The sequence below is a fragment of the Papaver somniferum genome, chromosome 2, assembly GCF_003573695.1.
Source record: "Papaver somniferum cultivar HN1 chromosome 2, ASM357369v1, whole genome shotgun sequence".
Classification (NCBI taxonomy): Eukaryota; Viridiplantae; Streptophyta; class Magnoliopsida; order Ranunculales; family Papaveraceae; genus Papaver; species Papaver somniferum.
The window spans coordinates 42,599,627-42,617,762 of NC_039359.1; the positions used below are offsets into that span (position 1 = coordinate 42,599,627).

Sequence of the window (18,136 nt, forward strand, 5' to 3'; positions counted from 1 at the left end):
ATTGTTAGAGCACTGCTCGGTCGAACTCGCAAGCGTTGTTATCTCAAGCTTGTTTGTCAAGTTTAGTTTCCAAAACTATAAGTCTTGATTTCTAGTCTACTTATAGCTAAGTCTCGGACTAGGATAGAAAGTGTAGTTGAGCTCTAGACTCCACGACGTTCATCATACAAAGATGAAGAACTACTCAAGGAACTGGTAAAACTTCATTGACTAAAATGTATTTGGAGACTTGAAATTATCTATCACTCAAAAGTCTATCTACTCTATCTCCTATCTTGTGACAAAAGTCGTATTACTACATACACTTCGATTATACACATTTGCTATTTCGAGCCGAGTTTATCTCGCTTATCTATTTCTCGAAATATGTGTTGGTAAGCTTTTTATTTGGCCAAGTTCATCTTTACAAGTGACGAAAGTCATGTTGATTATTTCAATATCTTGAAAATCGCTTTGATGAAGAATGGCGTGTGAGTAACTTCTATTTAACATCCTCTAAGAATGTTTCAATGATGGAAATGAGAGTTTAGAATATATACCTTGAATGGATATAAACATTGTATGTGAACTCATACTTGTGTAAGTCCATAATCCTTGAACCAAAGTATGCGTACTTTGCTGCTCGGGATAACCGGAACTAAAGTCCGCGTACCTGTACGCGTAATGTCGGAAGTTCACGTCCCGTGAATTTCTGCTGGAGTTTGTGAACTGAAAACAAACTTAATTCAGGTACTTAAGTATGAGTACCAGTATGCATACTTGAGTGGATTATTTTCTAAAAACGGTTTATTCGTGAACTTAAACTTATATAAACTAAGGAATGCATATTTGCAAACCGTGTATATAAAGTTCATGAATCGATTTGAGTGAATCAAAATCGTTTTTGCTTTGATTGTGTCTTGTATACTTCTATGAGATCTAAGCAACTGAACAACTCTCTAACTAGTTCTTTTGAGTCATTTGAACTAGTTATGGTGAAGATGAATATGGTTGATATGGAAGTGCTCATATGGCTAACCATTTTGTTAAATACTGTTGAACCAACTAGTTGTACACGTTTAGGTACGGTTACATAAACCTAAATGAACGTGCATTTCATTTGTGTATAACAAGCTAAGTTCGATCTAACGGTTGAAAGATATTAGCTTGAATCTAACCTGGTTTTCATCTAACGATGAATATTGAATGCTTTGTTACCAAGGTAACTTAGATTGCAAACCCTGATTTGAAGACTATATAAAGGAGAACTCTAGAAACTGGGAAACCTAATCTCCACAACTCCTGTGTGATACTACTTGTATAAGCTAGAGTCGATTCTCCTTTATCCTTCGGTTTCTGTCGAGACCCTGTAGGTTAACGACTTGAAGACTTCATTGGGATTGTGAAGCCAGACCCAAGTATTTTCTCTGTAGTTGCGTGAACTGATCTTGATGTTTCTATCGTATTTGTGTACAATCGTAAGATTGGCTTGAGATTGATTTCTCCGATAGGCAAGATAGAAAAGAAGTCACGAACATCTTCGTCTCATCGTTTGTGATTCCACAATATCTTGTTTCGGTAGTCGATTAAGATTGTTGTGAGGTGATTGATAATTCTAGGTTGTTCTTCCGGAATATAAGTTCGGGTTATCGATTGGTTCCTGTTCACCTTGATTTATCAATAGACGGAACAAAACTCATAGGTATTTCTGTGGGAGATAGATTTATCTATTCTTGTAGATTTTTCTGTGTGATATAGATTTGTTTATTAAAGTCTTCGACTTTGGGTCGTAGCAACTCTTAGTTGTGGGTGAGAACAGCTAAGGGAATCAGTTGCGTAGTATCCTGCTGGGTTCAGAGACGTATGGAGCAAAACTGTACCTTGGATCAGTGTGAGATTGATTGGGGTCAACTACAGTCCAGACCGAAGTTAGTTTGTAGTAGGATAGTGTCTGTAGCGGCTTAATACATTGTGTGTTCAATCTGGACTAGGTCCCGGGGTTTTTCTGCATTCGTGGTTTCCTCGTTAACAAAACTTATGGTGTCTGTGTTATTTCTTTTCCGCATTATATTTTGTTATATAATTGAAATGTCACAGGTTGTGCGTTGAATCGATCAATTGGTAAATCCAACCTTGGTTGTTGATTGAAATTCATTGATACTTGAACATTGGTCTTTGGTACTGTTCAAGTTAATTTCTCTTGTGTTCAATTAGACTCGCAGATTTCTATTTGCTTGAGTAAATATTGAATCGAGAAATTGAGATATAACTCCTTGATATACTTTTTATTAAGATTGAGTCTGACTGTCTAGTAGATTCTCTTAAAAGTATATTGGAGTTAGTCCATACAGATTGCTACGCGAATTATTGGGTCAGGTTGTTAGACCCACACTTTTTCATAACTCATTTGACGATTCTTCTGAATCCCGAGGTAGGAATTTTTTGTTATCAGATTCTGATAATATTTCCTTTGATGAGACATTTAGTTCCATGTCTAAAACGGAATGGAACTCACCAGAAATCAAAAAAATACAGCTGAGACTATTGTTTTTCAAGATGCTAGGATAAAATCTCTTGAAGAAAAACATGATCAGCTTATTGATGAACTTGAGAAGTCTCTTGGTTGAGAACGGGAACTCTATAGCATCATTGAGTCCTTCTTTAAAAATATCGAAAATTGTTCAAGAAACTACTCTACAACGTGAAAAGATCAGTACTCTTGAGGATATTGTTAAAGAAGATTCAATTAGAGAAAAACGTTTGATCGAGACTCATTCATCAGATATGGACAACCTTCGTGTTGAAAAAGATTACATGAAAGAAATTTCTCCAAAGGAAGCTCATGCTAAGAACTGTTTACATAACTTGCAGTCTTCTAATAGGGCTATGAATTTAAAATAGGTTCGTCCAATGTTTCTCTTCCACGAACCTGTTCCTTCCGTGGGAAAAAGAATCACTATGTTCAACATTGTTTTGCTAGAAAGAAACATATTTTTGATCTTCAAAATCTACTTCTTTTTACAGTCGACAGAGTAAATTGTCTGACGACATCTATAATGGATTTCTTTCCTGCAGAAATCCATAACTCTCATAAAAGGGACTTCAATGGTCACGTATTTAGAAATCTCTACAGGGATCGTATTTCTCTTAAAATACACATTCCCAGTGTTTATGAGAATAAGTCTTGTAGATATAAGTCTAGAAGGTGGAGACCTCTCTCTTCTAATCCTATAGAACCGATTTCTAGAGGTCCTCGACTTAATCCTAAGAATAATCCCTCTGATGGTCTTTCTAAAAAGGTTATGTCGAGTTCCTTTGGAATAAGAAATAGCGAAGGAAAGGTAAGAAATACTAGGATGAAACTCTCAGATGGTATTCACAGTTCATCTATCAATACTCATGGTGGGATTGTATCTCATTTTGCTACCTAGTTCTAGGTAATTTCACCCTTGTATCTAACTTGAGAGTTGCAAGGATGATATTTGTGAGATGCTCAAGTCTATTGTTGGTTACCATCTGTCTTGTGTTTAGTTGTTTTTCTCTTATGTGAAGGTTGAGTCATTTCTTGACTCCTTGTAACTAATGTATCTCTTCCATATGCTCTGATTAAATCTTTTAGATTTTGAGCCATGTTGGTAAGATATATTTGAAAAATAAAAAATATTTCTTTTTGGATTTTCTGATCCACATCTAGTCCACGAACGTCCTTGTCTTTCTTTGGAGTTTTAGGGTTTCCATGACAAGGGTGTCCTTCTCTTGTTTGTAAACATATATATTGTTTTTGCCTTATCTAACAAAAAAAAGGAAGAATAAATGATAACTCCTCAAGACGTCAAGAAGTGGTGAATCTTGAGATGGAAGAAGTTCAAGAACTTGTCTTCAAAAATATGATTGAAAGGAAATAGTACAACTCCTGGATTAGAGAATTTGTCAAGGATTTAATTCTTTTTCAGAATGACTCTAGAGTCGAATTTGCAAATCTTCAATTGCAAATAAATCAGCTTATTGATGGTCAGACCAAAATCCTCGATAATCAAAATATCTTGAACAAGAATCAGAAGAAACTCATCTTGGACTGTGTCCAACTAGGCATCTTACCCACATTGTTGATCGGAAATTTAATATTCTAACTCATGAACATGGAGTCTCTACGGTCAAAAGAATCAAGGATATCAGTGATACCTTTTATGATGGACCCTTTCAAAGGTATGATGTTATCAAAGAAGCTTTATTTTTTGATTTGTCTAGGAAACTTCTTATGAGAATTTATTCTTGTGTTTTAAGAAGGATATCTAGGGTTTGGAATAGCAATTATTGTGAGTACACATAGCTATTGCCAACGATTTTCATCTTGCAATGTTTTTATATTTATTTATTTAAATTCTAAAGTTTATTTGGAAGATGATTTTGCAGTATTAATCTTTATGGTTTCATATATTGAAACTTGTTATGGGATATGTGTGTTTGCGTCCGTGAACTATGATTGTCCCATATATGTCAAAAGTTAAGCCTATTATGTCATTATCCAAATATTAATGAAGATAAGATGAACTTTTGATTGCAAAAATTAAGTCTATTATATGTCTTTATGCAAATATTGATGAAAAATAGAATGAGTCTTTGAATATTCCGTAATATTGGTCTTTCCTTGATCCACTTCTATGTGAAAGTATTGTGTGGCTCCGTAAGTTCTCTTATGTTGAGCATTTCCAATTAAATTAATCATGGGTTCTCTTATGGTTAATTTAATTGAGTATTTTGGATACAAATTCATGTTTCATGTGATTTGTTAATTGTTAGAACTTTGCTCGGTTGAACCCACCAAGCGTTGGTATGTCAAGTTTGGTTGTCATATTTTAATGAATTAAAACTCATTTAAAGAGTCGCTTGATTATTTAATAGAGTCAACTTTGTATAGTTAGCTAGAAAGTTACTAGGATACGATACTTACAAGTATTACGTGAAGAATGTGAAGAAGTTAAGAGCTACAACGACGACATCATCCTTCTTATTGAGGTTAATAATATATGACTTGAACTGTTTCATTCCTAACGTATCTTTCAAGTCGTGCATATTGAAAATATAACTACGAAGCTATGAATGATTATACTCTAGTTAGACATAGTATTAAGGAATTACGATACGAAGTATAACGTCTATCTTTTGAACTTCGTATATAAGACATCGACATAATCGTATGAATGCTATTGTGATTATGTATGGGTATGGGTGAAGATTTCATCCTAGAAAACAATGTTTTACATTCGTTTAAAGTAAGTAAAATTCATAACCTTGTTTTATGAATCGAAAGGGAAATCGCTAGGCTTATTGGTATTGTTATTCATTGCAAATCTTTGGATTACCAATATATGTGTTTAGTATAACCGCTCAAAACTTGTTTATGTATCTTGGTAAAATTATTCAAAAGTCCTGACTTTTGTATTGGTATGACTTTTATTAGTGAAACCGATCTTAAGTAATCACCTGAGATGGTATGATCGATATATTGTAATTGGTATGACCAACTCTAGACATTGGGGAACCGATCATAGTAAGAGGTGCAACCGATCATAAGTAGGGGAACCGATCCTTGTAAGAGGTGTAAAAAGTTTTAGTGATTAGGTAACCGATCCTATGACTTGTGCAGCCGAATACAAGTTAAATACCATATATACGTGGTAACCAATCCTAGTACCTAGTCAACCAACTTCTGGTAACTAGTGTGACCGATCCTAGTACCCACATGGAGGTAGAACCGAAACTTGTTTTGGTAGAACCGTTAAACCCATGATTGGTGATTTGATAGGATAATCAATCACATAGTTCTTGGAAGTCATATGAACCAATTCTAAACTTGTTTGGAAGTGTGGAAAATCGGTTCCAAGATTGTAAACATGAAAAAGGATTTACAAAGTAAAGAGGTCGACATACTTTGAACACATGCAGTATTTCTTATCTTTTATTGTTCAAAGATATTCCTTAATAACTAAAGGAGAATCCCAGATCGAAATAAATAGAGAATCTTTTAATTAAGGTTTTAACAGCGTGTTCGTTTCAAGTTTTTCAAGTCCAAAGAATTCAATTATAGGGTAATCTATTTCCTAGAATTGAATTCCAAGGAATGGATTCCTTGATAAAAAAAAAATGTTTGGTTGAGATAATTGAATTGCTAGTAATCCAAATTTAATCAAATCACTTTAATGTCCCTATTTCTTAAACCTCATCATCTCCGCAGTCACAATTACAATCACATCAAAAAGTAAAGAAGAACTACCACTACCATCACCACCAGCAGCAACCACCACCATCACCACCACCATCGCAACCACCAGCAACAACCACCACCATCGTCAATACCAGTACCATACCACAAGCAATAACAACCAACATCACCGCCACCACCAACCAGCACCGCCAGCACAAACCACCACCACCACCACCATCAGTCACTTCAGACTATGCACTAACTTTGTTCAACTTCTCTCTTATGAGTATACTCTGTAACACATCCGATCATTACAGGGGATAATTTTGATATTTTACGTCGATTCCCTGGAATTGGATTCCATTCCACCCTTCGATGGATGCAATTGAAAACTGGGTTTTGGGGGTAATTCAATTCTCTAAGAGTTCGATTCCTGGCTCCAACATTCTGTTCGCTTCGGAGAATTGGGGTTATTACCTTGTAATCGAATTACTGAGCTCCCAATTCTCCCAACCGAACACGTTGTAAGTTTTATATGCTTTTAATTTCCAGCAATTAAAATGCATATCTTTAAAAAATAAAAATTGGTAATGTGCACTTACTAATTGGAGATTTTCTACTAAGATTTCGGTCAATATTTGGACAGATCATTTCCAGGAATTATGAAAACCGAATTTGGAAATATATTGCATATCTTGAGAATATTTTCGGTTTTGGAAATTCCTTTGTGTCCAAACTTCCTTAGTCTATAAATATTGAAGTTTGCATTTCAAGCAAACTAATCCTCAGAGCCAGCAAAACTACCTAGTTGTGTTTTTACTGGTGGATCCATCTATTCAGAGAGGAAAGTACCCTAATTGGACGAAATCTCTTACGACCGCTCGTTTTAAAGACTTCTTTGGGATTGGGAATCTTTACGAGTACCGTTGGTGGGAAACTAGATAATTGCAGTTTATTATTAGTTTTCGATTGATTTGATTGACTAACGGTTGTTGAACTTTGATTGCACCTAGTTTGTTTATGCTTGAGAATCTTCTCTTCTGATATAAGATTCACTCAAACTAGATCGAAGTTTCGATGGGGATCTTTAGACTGTTTGTAGATCTAAAGGCGTCTTGTGATAATCCATTGTTAACAGACTCCATTCTGTGTGTAATTGAAAATAGATTCAAGTTGATTGTGTGCAGGTGTTTATTGAAGATCTAAGAAGATTTGAAGACAAAAAAGATTTCTTATTTGATTTCATGATCTTTGGTGTGCACAAAACTTGATCGGCTGGGGATCCAACTATAATCGGTTTATCTTTGTGATAACCTTGATCGATTAGTTGAGTAGATCGACATCAATATATTATCTTTGTGACTAAGAGTATTGATTGCAAAATCTAGACCCAACTACTTTAGTATTTATATTTTAGATAGATCTAAGAACCTGACGAAGGAGTTTATTGGGATAAACGGAAGAACCTTTTGTCAAACTCATATCACTTGTTTGAAAAGAGTTGTTACCGAACAGATTTATTGTTCCTTTACTGTCTGGAATACAAACCAAAGGAATTGTTCCAAGTGCGTGACTTATTGCAAGTTGGAGGTGCAGGGATACAGATGGAACTAGGTGAACTATAGGTTTAGTTGCTTGGTCTCAACTATACGAAGTTGGTTTAGATTTTGTATAGCGGCTTAATCCTAAGAGTATTCAATTCTAGACAAGGTCTCGGGGTTTTTCTGCATTTGTGGTTTCCTTGTTAACAAAATTTTACGGTGTCTTTTACTTTTATATTTCCGCAATTATAATTGTTTTTATTATAATTAGAATTAAAATACACAAACGTTAATTCCTAATTACTTGATAGCAATCCAATTGTGTTTGGTTAAGTCCGAAACTATTATCAAGTAATCATACTTCATTGTTGTATTGTCTCGATCTTGTATCCATAGTCAATCACACAAGTTATCTTGTTGTCGTATTGTCGTATTGTCTTGATCTCGTATCCATAGACGATCACACGAAGTGTGAACCGATTAGTTGTATTGTCTCGACTTAGTCTGTAGACAATCACTTTCGGAGAAAGGACTTATAGGTGGAAAAGTTTTAGATTGAGGTATATTTGGGTACCCTCTTCTTTTCATTAATGTCCAAAGAAATCCTTCTTTTCTTGTGAAAGTAAGGTCGCTCTTGTTGTTCTTTCGGGAATGACATTTTATGTGGGAGAGTTCTTAATTGAACTTATGCTTAATTTCCAAATCTTTGTCGGGAGTGTGGCTATGTGATATTATAAGAGTTTTCTAGTATCTTTATAAACTCCTTGATGAATACACTAGTTTCGACTATGTGAAATCATCAAAACAAAGTTGATATGTTCTCTTTTGGTCATGAAGTATCTCTATGGAAATTTCATTAGGATCCCACTAGTTTTCGTACCTTTGCCAATTTAAATTGACAAAAATAGGCAGAATTAATGTGTAGTTCGCACTAAAAATACATATGGTTTACGGATCATTATGTAAGGGGGAGTGGTTTTCATGTGAGATGAAGTATTGACTAAGGTGGAGTGATACATATCACCATAGTATTGTTGTCAAAGTTGTGACACAATTGGACTTTGATGTTGTGTAATAATATTATGACATTGTATAACAATGATTGGGAGCTACTGTTTTCTCATTGTTATAGCTACAGATCTTCAACAACTATGATACTGAGTTGAACACATTCAGAATCACTGGAGTACTTGGAAGTGTTGAATATTTCGAGTAATGTTGAAGAACCAAGGAAATCAAGCATTTGGATTGAGAGCTACAAAGTTTATTTATTTTGTATTCCATATGTATTGATAGTTTTGTCACTAAAATTGACAAAGGGGGAGATTGTTAGAGCACTGCTCGGTCGAACTCGCAAGCGTTGCTATCTCAAGCTTATTGTCAAGTTTAGTTTCCAAAACTATAAGTCTTGATTTCTAGTCTACTTATAGCTAAGTCTTGGATTATGATAGAAAGTATAGTTGAGCATTAGACTTCACGGAGTTCATCGATTGAAGACGAAGAACTACTAGGGGGAGCTTGTGGAACTTCATCAAAAAAAGGTATGTGGATACTTGAACTCATCTATCACTAAAAAGTCTATCTACTCTATCTCCTATTTGAGACAAAAGTCGTATAGCAATATAGAATTCAATTATACACATTTGATATTTCGAGCTGAGTTTGACTCGCTTACTTATTTCGCGAATAATGTGTTGGTAAGCTTTCGCTTTAACCAAGTTCATCTTATATTCTTGACGAAATTCAAAAGATGATCATGTGAAAATCGCCTTGTAACATCTTACATGATTTATGTCAGATAGTCATTTGATGTTGACTCGGAATGTTTCGTATTGATCATTCGATCACTTGAAAATTAATTTGAAGCTAATAGTTTGTGTGAGACAGCTATTGTCGTCTTCTAATAATGTTTCAATGATTGAAATAGGAGTTTAAAACACTTAACCATAATTGGATTTAAGTAGAGTATGCGTACTTGCATATGTGTTGGTCCAACACCGGAATATAGTATGCATACCTGTATGCGTACTGGCGAGCTCAGGTAAAGTCCGGGGGCTAGAGTATGCGTACCTGTACGCATACAAAAGAAGTCAGTTGGGTACTATAGTATGCGTACTTGTACGCGTACTGGAATCAACTGAAGTTTGGAAGTGTATGACGGTATGCGTACCCATTTGCATATTAGCGAACACAGTCCAAGTCCGGCTACTTAGGTATTCATACCCGTTTGCATACTTGAGTGGGTTATGTTCTAAAATTGGTTTGTTCATGAACTGATACATTTATATATTAAGGAATGCAATCTTTTGCAGACCGTGGCTATAATGTTCAGGAATTGATTCGAGTGAATCAAAATCGATTTTTCTTCAATTTTATCTTGTAAACTTCTATGAGAATATAAACAATTGAACAACTCCAGAACTAGTTTCATTTGAGTGATTTGAACTAGTTATGTTTAAGATGAATAAGGTTGATATGAAAGTGTTAATATGGATAATTTCGTGAAAAATCGGGGGTCTAACAACCACGCCAAATATTTCGTTCGGAAATCTGAATAGACAAACTCCAATATACTTTCAAGAGAATCAACTAGACAGTCAGACTCAATCTATAGAAAAGTGTATCAAAGAGTTATATCTCTGTTTCACAATGTAATCATCAAATCAAACAGATGGAAATCCGCGATCCTAATTATTATGTGAAACAACTTGAACGGTACCAAAGACCAATGTTCAAGTATCAATCAATATAGTCAACAACCAAAGGATGGATTCACAATTGATTGAACTTAATATATAACCTGTGATATTTCTATTATATAACAAAATATAATGCGGAAACTAAATAACACAGACACCAGAATTTTGTTAACGAGGAAAACCGCAAATGCAGAAAAACCCCGGGACCTAGTCCATCTTTCAACACCATATTGTATTAAGCCGATAAAGACACTATCCTACTACCAATGAACGTCGGACTGGAATGTAGTTGAGCCCTAATAAATCTCACACTAATCAAGGTACAGTTTCACTCCTTACTTCTCTGAACCTTAGTAGGATTCTACGCACTTGATTTCCTTAGATGATCTCACCCACAACCAAGAGTTGCTACGACCCAAAGTCGAAGACTTGATAAGCAAATCTGTCTCACATAGAAAAGTCTATTGGAATAAATAAATCTGTCTCCCACAGAAATACCTACGAGTTTTGTTCCGTATTTTGATAAATCAAGGTGCACAGTAACCAACTGATAAACCAGACTTATATTCTCGAAGAACATCCCAGTATTATCAATCACCTCACAATAATCTTAATCATATGGTAGCGAAACAAGATATTATAGAATCACGAACGATGATACGAAGATGTTTGTGACTATTTTTTATCTTGCCTATCGGAGAATCAATCTCGAGCAAATCTTAGAGAAGATATTACTCAATACGATAGAACAGGGTAAGATCAGAACATGCAACTACAGAGAAAATAGTTGGGTATGGATTCACAATCCCAATGAATTCTTTAAGTCGTTAACCTACAGGGTTTCGTGAAAAACCTAAGGCTAAAGGAGAATCGACTCTAGTCTCAACTATTATCACACAGGAGGTGTGGGGATTAGGTTTCCCAGTTGCTAGAATTCTCCCTTATATAGTTTTCAAATTAGGGTTTGCAATCTAAGTAACCTTAGTAACAAAGCATTCAATATTCACAGTTAGATGAAAACCTGATTAGACTCAAGCTAATATATTTCAACCATTATATCGAACTTAGCTTGTTATACACAAATGAAATGTACCTTCATTTAGGTTTGAGTAACCGTACCTAAACGTGTACACTAGGTTGTCTCAACAGTAGTTAACCAAGGTTAGTTATATGAACACTCTCATATCAACCTTATTCATCTTAACCACAACTAGTTCAAATGACTTAAATGAAACTAGTTATGGAGTTGTTCAATTGCTATATTCTCATAGAAGTATACAATAACATAATTGAAGAAAAATCGGTTTGATTCACTCGAATCAATTCATGAAAATTATATCCACGGTTTGCAAAGAACGCATTCCTTATTATATAAATGTATTAGTTTATGAACAAACCGATTTTAGAACTTTAACACTCAAGTATGCAAACTGGTACGCATACTTAAAGTAGCCGGTATGAGTTTGGGTTCGCCAGTATGAAAACGGGTACGCATACTTCCAAACACAGCAGAAATTCCCGGACCCAAACCCTTTGCCAGTACGTGTACGGGTATGTGTACTTAGGTAATCGGGATTTCACAACTAACAGGTACACATACGGGTATGCATACTATAGTTCCGGTCATGGATCACATATATGCAAGAACACTTTATTATCCAATGATGGTTAAGTGTTCTAAACTCTATTTCAATCATTGAAACATTCTTAGAGGATGACAATAGTTGTTTTCACGAACTATTAGCATCAAAGCAATTTTCAAGTTATTGAAATAATCATAACGAAACATTCCAAGTCTACACCAAATGATTGTATCACACGAACCATGTAAGATGTTACTCGACGATTTTCACATGATCATCTTTTGACTTTTGTCAAGAATATAAGATGAACTTGGTTGATGCGAAAGTTTACCAACACATATTTCGAGAAATATGTAAGTGAGTTAAACTCAGCTCGAAATCTCAAATGTGCATAATCGAATACTATATAGTAATACGAATTTTGGCTCAATATAGGAGATAGAGTAGAAATAGACTTTCCAAGTGATAGATGAGTTTTAGTCTCCACATACCTTTTGTTGATGAAGTTCCACAAGCTCTCCTTCGTAGTTCTTCGTCTTCAATTGAGAACGGCGTGAAGTTTAGTGCTCAACTACACAATTTATCCTAGTCCAAGACATCACTATAAGTAAACTAGAAATCAATACTTTTAGTTTTGATCATTAACATTGACAAATAAGCTTGAGATATCAACGCTTGCGAGTTCGACCGATCACTGCTCTAACACTTCGGTCAATTATTATTGAGTGAACAAAGTTGCACACGTTTAGGTACGGTTACTCATATTTAAATGAAGTCACTTTTCATTTGTATGTAACAAGCTAAGTTCGATCTAACGGTTGAAAGATATTAGCTTGAGTCTAATCAGGTTTTCATCTAACGGTGAATATTGAATGCTTTGTTACCAAGGTAACATTGATTGCAAACCCTGATTTGAAGACTATATAAGGGAGAACTCTAGAAACTGGGAAACCTAATCCCTACCCATCATGTGTGATAGTAGTTGCGACTGGAGTCGATTCTCCTTTAACCTTAGGTTTTTCCAAAACCCTGTAGGTTAACGACTTGAAGACTTCATTGGGATTGTGAAGCCAGACCCAACTATTTATCTGTAGTTGCATGTTCTGATCTTGTTGTTTTCTATCGTGATTGAGTACTATCTTCTCTAATATTTTCTCGAGATTTAATCTCCGATAGGAAAGATAAAAAGTAGTCACAAACATCTTCGTCTAATTGTTTGTGATTCCACAATATCCTGTTTCGCTACCATACGATTAAGATTATTGTGAGATGATTGATAATACTAGGTTGTTCTTCGAGAATATAAGTCTGGTTTATCAATTGGTTCATATGCACCTTGATTTATCAAAATACGGAACAAAACTCGGTATTTCTGTGGGAGACAGATTTATCTATACAATAGACTTTTCTGTGTGAGACAGATTGGTTTATCAAGTCTTCGACTTTGGGTCGTAACAACTATTAGTTTTGGGTGAGCTCAGCTAAGGGAATCAAGTGCACAGAGTCCTGTTTGGATTCAGATGCGTAAGGAACCCGAATGTACCTTCATGAGTGTGAGATTAGTTAGGGCTAAATACATTCCAGTGGAGTAGGCTAGTGTCTGTAGAGGCTTAATACAGTGTGGTGTTCAAATCTGGACTAGGTCCCGGGGGTTTTCTGCATTTGTGGTTTCCTCGTTAACATAATTTCTGGTGTCCGTGTTATTTATTTTCCGCATTATATTTGTTTATATAATTGAAATATCACAGGTTATGCGTAAGTTCAGTCAATTGTGAATCCAATCTCTGGTTGTTGATTATACTGATTGACACTAGGATATTGGTTTTTGATACCGTCCAAGTTATTTCTTATATTCAATCAGGATCGCAAATTCCTATTTGTTTGATTGTGTATTGAATTGAGAAATAGAGATATAACTCTTTGATATACTTTTCTTAAGATTGAGTCTGAATGCCTAGTTGATTCTCTTGAAAGTATATTGGAGTTAGTCGATACAGATTGCTAAGCGAAATATTGGGTGTGGTTTTTAGATCCCTGCTTTTTCAAACAGGACAATCCTAAACCATGATAGTAGCCGTTCCGTCCTGTTTCGGTCACGATGGAGAGGAAGATGGGTTGATCTTAGTGTAGGGAAGCAGAAAAGTTTGAGAAATTGGCAATGGGATTGAATCGTGTGTGTGTTAGGTATTGAAAACTATGAAGAATACAGAGCTTTTTGGATATGAAAGCTTGTTCTGTTTTCTGAATAGGTTGAGCCACATATTTATAGTAGTTTAAGATACACAATGCCAATCTCGTAAGTAGTGGAATGATAAACACATTTTTGTGTCCGATTTGTCTCGATTCTATATAGTGTTAGGGCTCATTTTTGTACTTATTATGGTGTTTTATTTATTTGTAGGTATTTTTGGCTAATAAACATTTTTGGAAAAAATTGGCTCGAAAAGTTGTCGGAAAGCACCCGGAGGACATTTGCTATTCCGACTCTCACTTTAGATAAGGGGTAACCTAATTACTAAGGGGTATCCCATTTCCAGGCAGTTGTTAATTTCACCCCTACTTTGGATAAGGGGCAACCATCTTCAACATTCAAAAAAAAAAAGGATTTTGGCGGAAAAAAAATGCAGTTAAAGAGCAGTTTTGGCAATCGTGATTTGAAGGAGTTTGAGGTCGATTAAACCTCTGATTTTCATAGGATAGACTCCTTATGGGTCTAGGAATCTGATATGGGTGTTTAAATCGATTAGAATGGACTCAAACGACGGATTTTTCTCAAAACAAGAAAACATGGAAAGTCACGTGTGTGACCTGTTTTAGGGAATTTTAAAGTGATTAAAACGCTGTAAACCTTCCCAAAGATTTGTATCTATCTAAGGAAGAGTTTAGAATAAAAAGGAAAGCTCAGAAACGCGTAGAAATCCTAAAACAAGAAATTGTCGCAACTTGGCCGTGAAGAGAAGGAAAGAGATTTTGGAAGATTTGGGAGAGATTTAATCGGTATTATGATATAAATAGATGTCTTGGGTCATATAGAAGAGGTGTCCAGAGTTTGGGAACCTAAGGAGAGCCAGAGAAGAAGAAATCAAAGTTTTACCAAACTCTGTTTCTGCTGCTGCTGCTGTTGAAGAAGAAGAACGCGAAGAACATTGACCTCGGTAGACAGTCGCAGAAAAGTGTCGCTGTTTAACAGCTGAAGGACATTAAGTTGTTCAGGGCAGTCTTATTCTAGGGTCTTAAAATCAGCGACAAAGCAACATTTTTTCTGTAACAGTTCCATTGTAACAGCTGTTTTGCAACACCAATACACTGTTGCAAACAGTCTGTGTTATTACTTTTCACTCTTTTAATCATCTTTTGAGCAACAAACACATATTTTGAGATCATGATTAATATGAGGAGCTAAACCCCATTGCTGAGGCGATAGAGGAAGCTATTTTTTCCAACAAAAAGTGGTATATTCTGTTTTATCTTTTTATTTGCAATAATTATATGATTATTTGCCTTGAAATATTATTGAATATGATTTTTATTTGAGTGATTGTGATCTATTTTGATGGAGTATGCTTAGTTTTAAGACTTTTGATGCTTCATACTTGGTATTTACAATTATTACTTTTGAAAATCTACTTGTCGCACTATTTTAGGATCAAATTGAACAAGAAAATTGCATAAATATAAGTATTGGTTTAATCACTTTGAACTTGGAAAATAGTAGAATCTTAGCCTCAGTGTTTCTTTTAATATTGATATCATCTTTGATTGAGTTTGATATAATTTTTAGTGAGTTTTCTATTTTAATATTAGGATTTAAGTCTAATTAATATCCTTCACAAGTCTGAGAATCGAACCACTTTTACCACTATCTACAAATCACATCAATTTTTGGCGCCGCTGCCGGGGACTTGTTTTTAGGGTTTTAGATTTATTTATTTTGTTTTTTTTTGTTTTTGTCTTTTTTATTTTTTTGGGTATTTATCTTGTGTCTACAGGTTCTGGATCATAAAGAAAATTGAGCCAAGGAGTTTGGTGATTTCATAAAGACTTGGAGCTAAAGATTAAAGAAAAAAAAACAGAAAAGAAGACAATTTTATTTATTTATTTATTTTAGATAATTTTAGTTTAGGGTTTGTTTATTTTATTTTAAAAAAAAAAACTGTATTAGGGTTTATTATTTTTGTAATTTTTCTTTATTTTTTTGGACTTTGGGACATTATTTTTTTTATTACCCTACGGAAGGGTACTTTAAATATAAACTGTTTGCAGAGAAGGATGACAATTACGATATTGTCTCTGCACCTTGGGTTCGTACACTAGACATCGGAGTCAGTGGCCCGAGTCGACTATAACCGATTCATCCCCCGTCTGGAACGAGAGGTAAGATTCTAAACACTCGTGAATCCCCTGTCAGCGAGTTACTGGACTCCTTCGTATGCATATATGTTGAGGACTGAATACGGACATTTATTTTTCTATTAAAGGGAAAGGCCTGGCCATACAAGATAAGGGTTCGGATTTCATCACCGTTCTCTTCTTGCCCGCTTTAGGAACACATAACCTACGCGAACCTAAGCCTAAAATTTTGACTAGAACGAGACCGATAGGGTAACGATCTTAACAGGAAAGTCATTCGAAAAATATTGGTTACTCTTTTAAGCATACTTCGAAGTTATTGACGGTTTCTGTAAGTTGAATGCGTGACTGCGCCGCCTTGTAATACCGGTGAGGCCTTGGGTATCAAAGCTCCACCGAGCTTCCCTGGCCTATATTCAACTTACGTTAACTCGGATTGATTCCAGAGGGGTTTGCTTAAATTGTAACGAATTCCCGTTCGAAGGATTAGAAGCTGGTCTAGAAACAATCTAAGTGGATCCATCATGCTTTTTGTTTGCTAGAAATCAATAGGTTTGATTTGGTTGAGTCGGCCTTGATCTGTGTTTGATTACCCTTCCAATTTAGAAAATTCTATTGTATGCCTGAACGTAAAAGAGACGCACTAGGTAGATTTGTTAAAGGGAAACCTAGTAGTTCGAAGCGTCTCGATTACCTTAATCTAGAAAGTCCGACTTTTGAAGAGTCTGTTTTTGAATGTTCTTTGACTGAGGAAAGAATCCATGTTGCTCCGATAGCGCCAGAAATGGCAACTTTGAAAGCTTTGTTGAATCCAACTAGGACTACCCGTTCTTCGTGTATCAAGTTAGCTGAAACAGAGGCACCCTATGAACTGAAACCTGGGACCTTACAGATGCTCCCAATCTTTTTAGGGAAAGAAAATGAAAACCCTTATTACCATGTTAGGGATTTTGAGGAAATTTGTAGTACTCTAAGAATTGGAGGCTTAGATGATGATGCTTTGAAACTTAGGTTATTCCCATTTTCCCTGAAAGATAAGGCCAAGTCGTGGATGTATATTTTGGACTCCGAGTCAATTGAGACATATGAACAACTTACATCTTCCTTTTTCAATAAGTTTTTCCCTAGGTACAAAACATTGTCTATTAGGACGCAAATATGCACATTTTCACAATAAGAGGGAGAATCTTTATATAGGTATTTGGAAAGGTTCAATGATTTATTATCCCAGTGTCCTCATCATGGTTTAGAAAAGGTTAGGCTAGTTCAGATCCTTTATGAGGGTTTAGATTATTCCACAACGACCATGGTTGAGTCTCTATGCACTGGTGGATTTGAAAACCAAATTGTTGATGCGGCAATGAAATTTTTTTAATGAAATTTCTGAAAAAATCCAGCAATGCGAAAATAGTAGGGAACCCCAGAAAACAATTTTTTTAAGTAGAGGAAACGTTAATAGGGTAGAAGGAGGCTATGAATCAGATGCCAAAATTGCTGCTATAGCAAAAAGGTTAGAAGCCTTAGAAGTGAGCCAGACTAGTGGTAGAGTGGAGCCTTTTTGGGAAGGCCAGAATATTGAAGAGCAGGCCAATGCTCTTTATAATAACACTAGATTTGATAACCGTCAAAAGATTGACCCATATTCAGAAACCTATAATCCTGGTTGGAGAAACCATCCGAACCTTTCGTGGTCTAAGGGCCAAAGTCAAGGTCAGTTTAGTAATTCTATGCTCCCCAAGGTTTTGGCTATACTAAGAATCCTTCAGGACTATCTCAGTT

General features: G+C 35.4%; 1 pseudogene; it reads right to left on the reverse strand.

The window, feature by feature from the left end:
• Positions 1-17,505: 17,505 nt before the first annotated feature.
• Positions 17,506-17,605, reverse strand: LOC113354599 (annotated as a pseudogene).
• Positions 17,606-18,136: the final 531 nt, after the last annotated feature.